The sequence below is a fragment of the Desmodus rotundus genome, chromosome 4 (assembly GCF_022682495.2).
Source record: "Desmodus rotundus isolate HL8 chromosome 4, HLdesRot8A.1, whole genome shotgun sequence".
NCBI lineage: Eukaryota > Metazoa > Chordata > Mammalia > Chiroptera > Phyllostomidae > Desmodus > Desmodus rotundus.
This window is the reverse complement of record NC_071390.1, coordinates 21,837-28,329: the sequence shown is the minus strand read 5'-3', so window position 1 is coordinate 28,329 and position 6,493 is coordinate 21,837.

The window sequence follows — 6,493 nt, the reverse complement described above, 5'->3', positions numbered from 1 at the left end:
GGGTATGGCTATGGCTTAGGGTTATGGGTATGGCTTAGGGTTATGGCTTAGGGGTACAGGTATGGCTTGGGTTCGGTTTTGTGTACGGCTTAGGGCTATGTGTATGGTATAGGGCTATGGATATGGCTATGGCTTAGGGCTATGGGTATGGGTTAAGGGTATGGCTATGGCTATGGTTATGGCTATGTCTATGTCTATGGGATGGTCTACGGCTATATGTGTAGGGCTATATGTCTAGGGGTATGTCTATGTGTAGGGCTATGTCTAGTGTTAGGGCTATGGCTATGGCATAGGGCTCTTGTTCTGGTTATGGCATAGGGATATGGCTGTGACGTAGGGTTATGGCTATGATGTAGGTGAATGGCTAGGGCTATTTTTATGTGTAAGTTATAGGGCTATGGATATGGCAAATGGCCTAGGGCTACAGCCATGGCAATGTAGTTGGGGTTAGGATTATGGCTATGGCGTAGGGCTATCGGTATGGTGTAGGGGTATGGCATAGGGCTGTGGCTAGTGTGCCGATTTATGGCTACTGCATAGGGGTATGGCTAGTGCTAAGGCAAGGGCGTATAGGTATGGCTAGGGTTAAAGCTAGGGTGCAGGGTTGTGGCTATGTTGTGGGGCTATGGTGTAGGGGTAGGTGCAGGGGTATGGTTATGGCTAGGGTGTAGGGCTATGGCTATGTTCTAGGGCTGTGGCTATGGCTTAGAGGTATGGTCTAGGGTTATGACTATGGCTAGGGCATAGAGCTATGGCTATGGTGTAGGGCAATGGTTAGGATTATGGCTAGGGTGTAGGGTTATGGCTATGTTGTAGGGCCATGGCTATGGTGTAGGGGTATGGCTTAGGGCTATGCCTATGGGTAGGGTGTAGGACTATGTTGTAGGGTTATGGCTATGGGTATGACTATGGTGTAGGGCTATGGCTATGGCTAGGATTGAGGGGTATTCCTTAGGATTATGGCCATGGCTTAGGACTGTGGCTGTGGCTTATGGCTATGGTTATGGCTTATGGCTATGTCTCAGGGGTATGGTATTGGTATGCCTATGGATTAGGGCTATGGGTATGGCTTATTGCTATGGCTTCAGGACTATGGCCTAGGTGTTAGAGGCTATTGGTTAGGGGCTATGGCTTAGGGGGTATGGCTAGGGCTACAGCTTAGGGTCTACAGCTACAGCTGAGGGGCTGTGGTGACACCTATGGCTATGGGGTACAGTTAGGAGCTTGGGGCTACTGCTAGGGGCTAGGGCTCAGGGGCCAGGGCCATGGGTTAGGGCACAGGGGTTGGGGGGCTAGGGCTTAGGGAACAGGACTTAGGGCACAGGGCTAGGTGCTAGGGGCTAGGAGATAGGGGCTAGTGGCAGGCCCAGGGCCAGGGCTTAGGGTTAGTGTAGGGTTGTTTAGTGTTAGTGTTAGGGTTTCGTGTTAGTATTTAGTGTTTAGTGTTTAGTGTTAAGGCTATGGCCATGGCTATGGCTATGGCTATGGCTTAGGGCTATGGGTATGGCTTATTGTTATGGCTTAGGGGCTATGGCTTAGGTGCTAGGGGCTATGACCTAGGGGTAGGTGCTATGGTTTATGGGTTAGAGGGTATGGATTAGGGGCTAGGGGCTATGGCTTAGGGGCTATGCCTTATGGGCTAGGGGCCATTGAAGCAGATCCCGGCCCACAGGATCCGGTGTTGTGGGTGTAGTATACAAATATACACAGAGTACAGAAATCCTGTGGAGGAAAAGGGATGGCATGGCCACCCTCTAAGCGAGAGAGGGTGAGAGGGCTAGAGAGAGCCCCAGAGAGGGGGCCGATCCCCGCCTGGACAGGCTTTTATTGTTTTTCTGGGCACATTACATGGAGGATGGTCCTCATTTACTATGCACAGGTTCACTTCAGGTGATTACCTTTTAAGGACCACAAAGGACAGAATACTGCTCATTACTTAAAAGAGAAGTATGGTACAGCTCGATGGGGAAACTGTTAATACTCCATATTTTGGTGGTTTAGTACAGAGTTTAGGAAGTTACAGATACTCAGTAAACATTTGCTGCCTCAGGGTGAGGGAGTTTTAGCAAGAGCAAGTCTCATAGCAGTGTATGTACGATGCAGGCCTGATTTCCCACTGGAGAACCTTTGCATGGACGTGGGTCCTGCCCGCCAACATGGCTGCACACTGGCTTTTGCGAGTGGGGGTTGAGCCACATTTCTCATGTGTGGAACAGTTCCCCACAGGCTGTGGCTTAGGGGCTATGGCTACAGCTTAGGGGCTATGGCTACAGCTTAGGGAGTACGGCTAGGGGTTATGTCTAGGGGCTATGTCTAGGGGCTATTGCTAGGGGCTAGGGGCTAGGGCACAGGGTTAAGGCACGGGGGTTGGGGCCTATGGCTTAGGGAAGAGGACTTAGGGCATAGGGCTAGGTGCTAGGGACTAGGAGATAGGGGCTAGGGCCAGGGCCATGGCTTAGGGTTAGTGTTAGGGTTCAGTGTTAGTATTTAGTGTTTAGTGTTAGGGCTATGGCTATAGCTATGGCTTAGGACTGTTGGTTACAGCTATGGCTATGGCTTAGGGCTATGGCCTAGTGCAATGGCCAAGGGTAGGTCTATGGCTTAGGGCTATGAGTATGGTTTAGGGTTATGGGTACGGCTTATTATTATGGCTTAGGGGCTATGGCTTAGGGGTTAAAGGCTATGGATTAAGGGCTATAAGCTATGGCTTAGTGGCTATGGCTATGGCTATGGCTACAGCTTAGTGGCTATGTCTTAGGGGCTGCGGCTACAGCTTAGGGGCTATAGTCATGGCTATGGCTAGGGGTACAGCTAGGGGCTACAGGTAGGGCCTTAGGGCCAGTGCCAGGGGTTAGGGAACAGGGGTTGGGGGCTATGGCTAGGGCTTAGGGAACAGAGCATAGGGCAGAGGGCTAGATGCTAGATGCTAGGAGATAGGGGCTAGTGCCAGGGCCAGGACCATGGGTGAGGGTTAGTGGTAGGGTTTAGTTTTACTGTTAGGGTTGTGGCTATGTTTATGGCTATGGATATGGCTATGGCTTAGGGGTATGGCTAGGGCTGGAGCTATGGGTATTGGTGAGGGCTATGGCTGAGGGCTCTATCTAGGGCTATGTGTAGGGCTATGTCTAGGTTAAGGGCTATGCCTAGGGTTACAGCTATTGTGTAGGGCTACGTTTATGGCATAGGGTTATGGGTATATCTATGGTGTAGGGCTTTGGCTTAGGGCTTTGGCTAGGGCTGGGGGTATGGCTATGGTGTAGGTGTATGGCTATGGTTATGGTGTAGGGCTATGTCTGTGCTCTAGGGTTATGGCTGTGGTGAATGGCTTTTGTGTAGGGCAACAGCTAGGGGTATGGGATAGAGCAATGGCTAGGGCTACAGCTATGGCAATGTCGTAGGGCTACGGCTATGACTGTGGCAATGGGTGAGGGCTACGGCTTAGGGGTATTGTTATGGCTGAGGGCTATGGTGTAGGACTATGGGTACGGCTCAAGGCTATAGGTACAGCTTACGGCTATGTCTAGGGCTATGTCTAGGGTTAGGGCTATGTCTAGTAGTATGGCTATGGCATAGGTTATGGATGGCAATGTTGTAGGGATATGGCTATGGCTTAGGGCTATTGCTATGGCTGAGGGCTATGGCATAGGGGTATGGCTATGGCCGAGGGCTATGGCTATGCCTTAGGGCTGTGGGTAGGACTAGGCCTATGGGTATGGCCGAGAGCTATGGCTGAGTGGTATGGCTATAACTATGGCTATGGCTATGTCTAGGGCGATGTCTAGGGCTGGGGCTAGGGGTTAGGGTGAGGGTTAGGGTTAGGGTTTATTGTTAGGGTTTAGTGTTAGTGTTTAGTGTTTTGTGTTAGTGATTAGTGGTGGGGCTATGGGTATGGCTTAGGGCTATGGATATGGGTTATTGCTATGGCTTAGGAGCTATGGCTTAGGGGCTTGGGGCTTTGGCTTAGGGTCTATGGCTTATGGGCTGTGGCTTGGGGCCTATGGCTATGTGTATGGATATGGCTATGGCCTAGGGGCTATGGTACAGGTTAGGGGCTACAGCTAGGGGCTAGGGGCTAGGGACCAGGGCAAGGGATTAGGGCTCAGGGCTAGGTGCTAGGTGGTAGGGGCTAGGAGATATGGGCTAGTTCCAGGGCCAGGGCCATGGCTTGGGGTTAGTAGTAGGGTTTAGTGTTAGGGTTTAGTGTGTAGTGTTAGGTCTATGGCTATGGCTATGGCTATGGCTATGGCTATGGCTATGGCCTAGGGGTATGGATATGGCTGAGAGCTATGGCTGAGGGCTACGGGTATGGCTATGGATATGGCTATGACTAGGACTATATGCGTAGGGCTATGCCTACGTCTTGGGGCATGTCTAGAGCTATGTCTAGGGTTAGGGCTATGTCTAGGGTTAGTGCTACATTGTACGGCTATGCCTATGGCATAGGGCAATTGCTATGGCTATGGTTATGTAAAATGCATAGGGTTATGGCCATGGTCATGGCTATGGCTAGGCTATGGCTATGGTGTAGGGGTATGGCTATGGCGTAGGGCTATGGTTATGGTGTATGGCTATGGCTATGGAATAGAGCTATGGCTGTGCTGGAGGGTTATGGCTATGGCATAGGGGAATGGCTAGTGCTAGGGCTATGGCAATGGCTATGGCTATGGGTTAGGGGGTATGGCTTAGGGGCTATGTCTAGGGGCTATGTCTAGGGGCAGGGGCTATGTCTGGGGGCTACAGCTAGCGGCTATGGGATAGGGGTTAGGGGCTAGGGGCTAGTGGCTAGGGGCTAGGAGATAGGGGCTATTACCAGGGCCAGGGCCATGGCTTATGGTTAGTGTTAGTGTCCAGTGTTAGGGCTTAGTGTTAAGTGTTAGGGCTATTTTTGTGGCTATGGGTATGGCTATGGCTTAGGGTTATGGGTATGGCTTAGGGGTATGGCTTAGGGGTACAGGTATGCCTTAGGGTTATTCGTTATTTCTATGGCTTAGGAGTCTTGGTATTTGTTAGGGCTATGGGTGTGGCTATGGTTTAGGGTTATGGCTATGGTTTAGGGCTATGGCTATTGCTATGTCTAGGGCTATATGTCTAGGGGTATGTCTATGTCTAGGGCTATGTCTGGGGTTAGGGCTATGGTGTAGGGTATGGCTATAGCATAGGGCTCTTGTGGGTATGGTATAGGGATATGGCTGTGATGTGGGGTTAGGGCTATGCCATAGGGCTAATGCGTAGGGCTATGGAGTAGTTGAATGGTTAGCGCTATTGCTATGGGTAAATTATAGGGCTATGGATATGGCAATGGCATAGGGCTACGGCCATGGGAATGTTGTAGGGGTACAACTACGGCTATGGCTTAGGGGTACGGCTTAGGGCTATCGCTATGGCGTAGGGGTATGGTGTAGGGCTGTGGGTAGGGTGTCGATCTATGGCTACGGCGTAGGGGTATGGCTAGTGCTAAGGCAAGAGCATAGAGGTATGGCTAGGGCTAAGGCTAGGGCACATGATTATGGCTATATTTCAGGGCTATGGCTTAGGGGAATGGCGTAGGGCTATGGCTATGGTGTAGGGCTATGACTACGGCATAGGGGTATGTGTAGGGCTAAGGCAAGGGAATAGGGCTATGCCTATGTTTACGGCTAGTGCGCAGGTCTATGGCTATGTTGTAGGGCTATTGCGTAGGGGTGTGGTGTAGGGCTATGGCTTTGGCTATGGCTTCAGCATAGGGCTATGGCTATGTTCTAGGGCTGTGGCTTTGGTGCAGGGGTATGGCGTAGGTTTATGCCTATGGCTAGGGCCTATGGCTATGGGTAGGGTGTAGGAATGTGTCATAGGGCAATGACAATGGCTATGGCTAGGGATATGGTGTAGTTTTATGGCTATGGCTACGGGTATGGCTATGGTGTAGGGCTATGACTATGTCCTAGGGCTATGGCTCTGCCTTAGGGTTATGCCTATGGGGTAGGGCTATGGCTCAGGGCTATGGTTTAGGGCTATAGCTTAGGGGTATGGCGTAGGGGTTAGAAGGTATGGCTTAGAGGCTGGGTTCTATGGCTTTGGGGCTATAGCTATGGCTTTGGCTTAGGGGCTATGGCTGAGGTGCTACGGGGACAACTTAGGGGCTATGGCTACAGCTATAGCTAGGAGATACATCTATGGGCTAGAGGCCACATCTAGGGGCTACAGCTAGGGGCTAGGGGCTAGGGGTTAGGTGTTAGGGGCTAGGGGCCAGGGTCAGGCCTTAGGGAACATGCCTAGGTGGTAGGTAGTAGGAGATAGGGGCTAGTGCCTCATGCAGGGCCATGGCTTAGTGTTCAGGTTAGTGTTTAGTGTTAGGGCTGTGGGTGTGGCTGTGGCTGTGGGTATGGCTATGGCTTAGGGTTATGGGTATGGCTTAGGGGTATGGCTTAGGGGTACAAGAATGGCTTAGGCTTGGTTTTGTGTACGGCTTAGGGCTATGTGTATGGTATAGGGCTACGGGTATGGCTATGGCTTA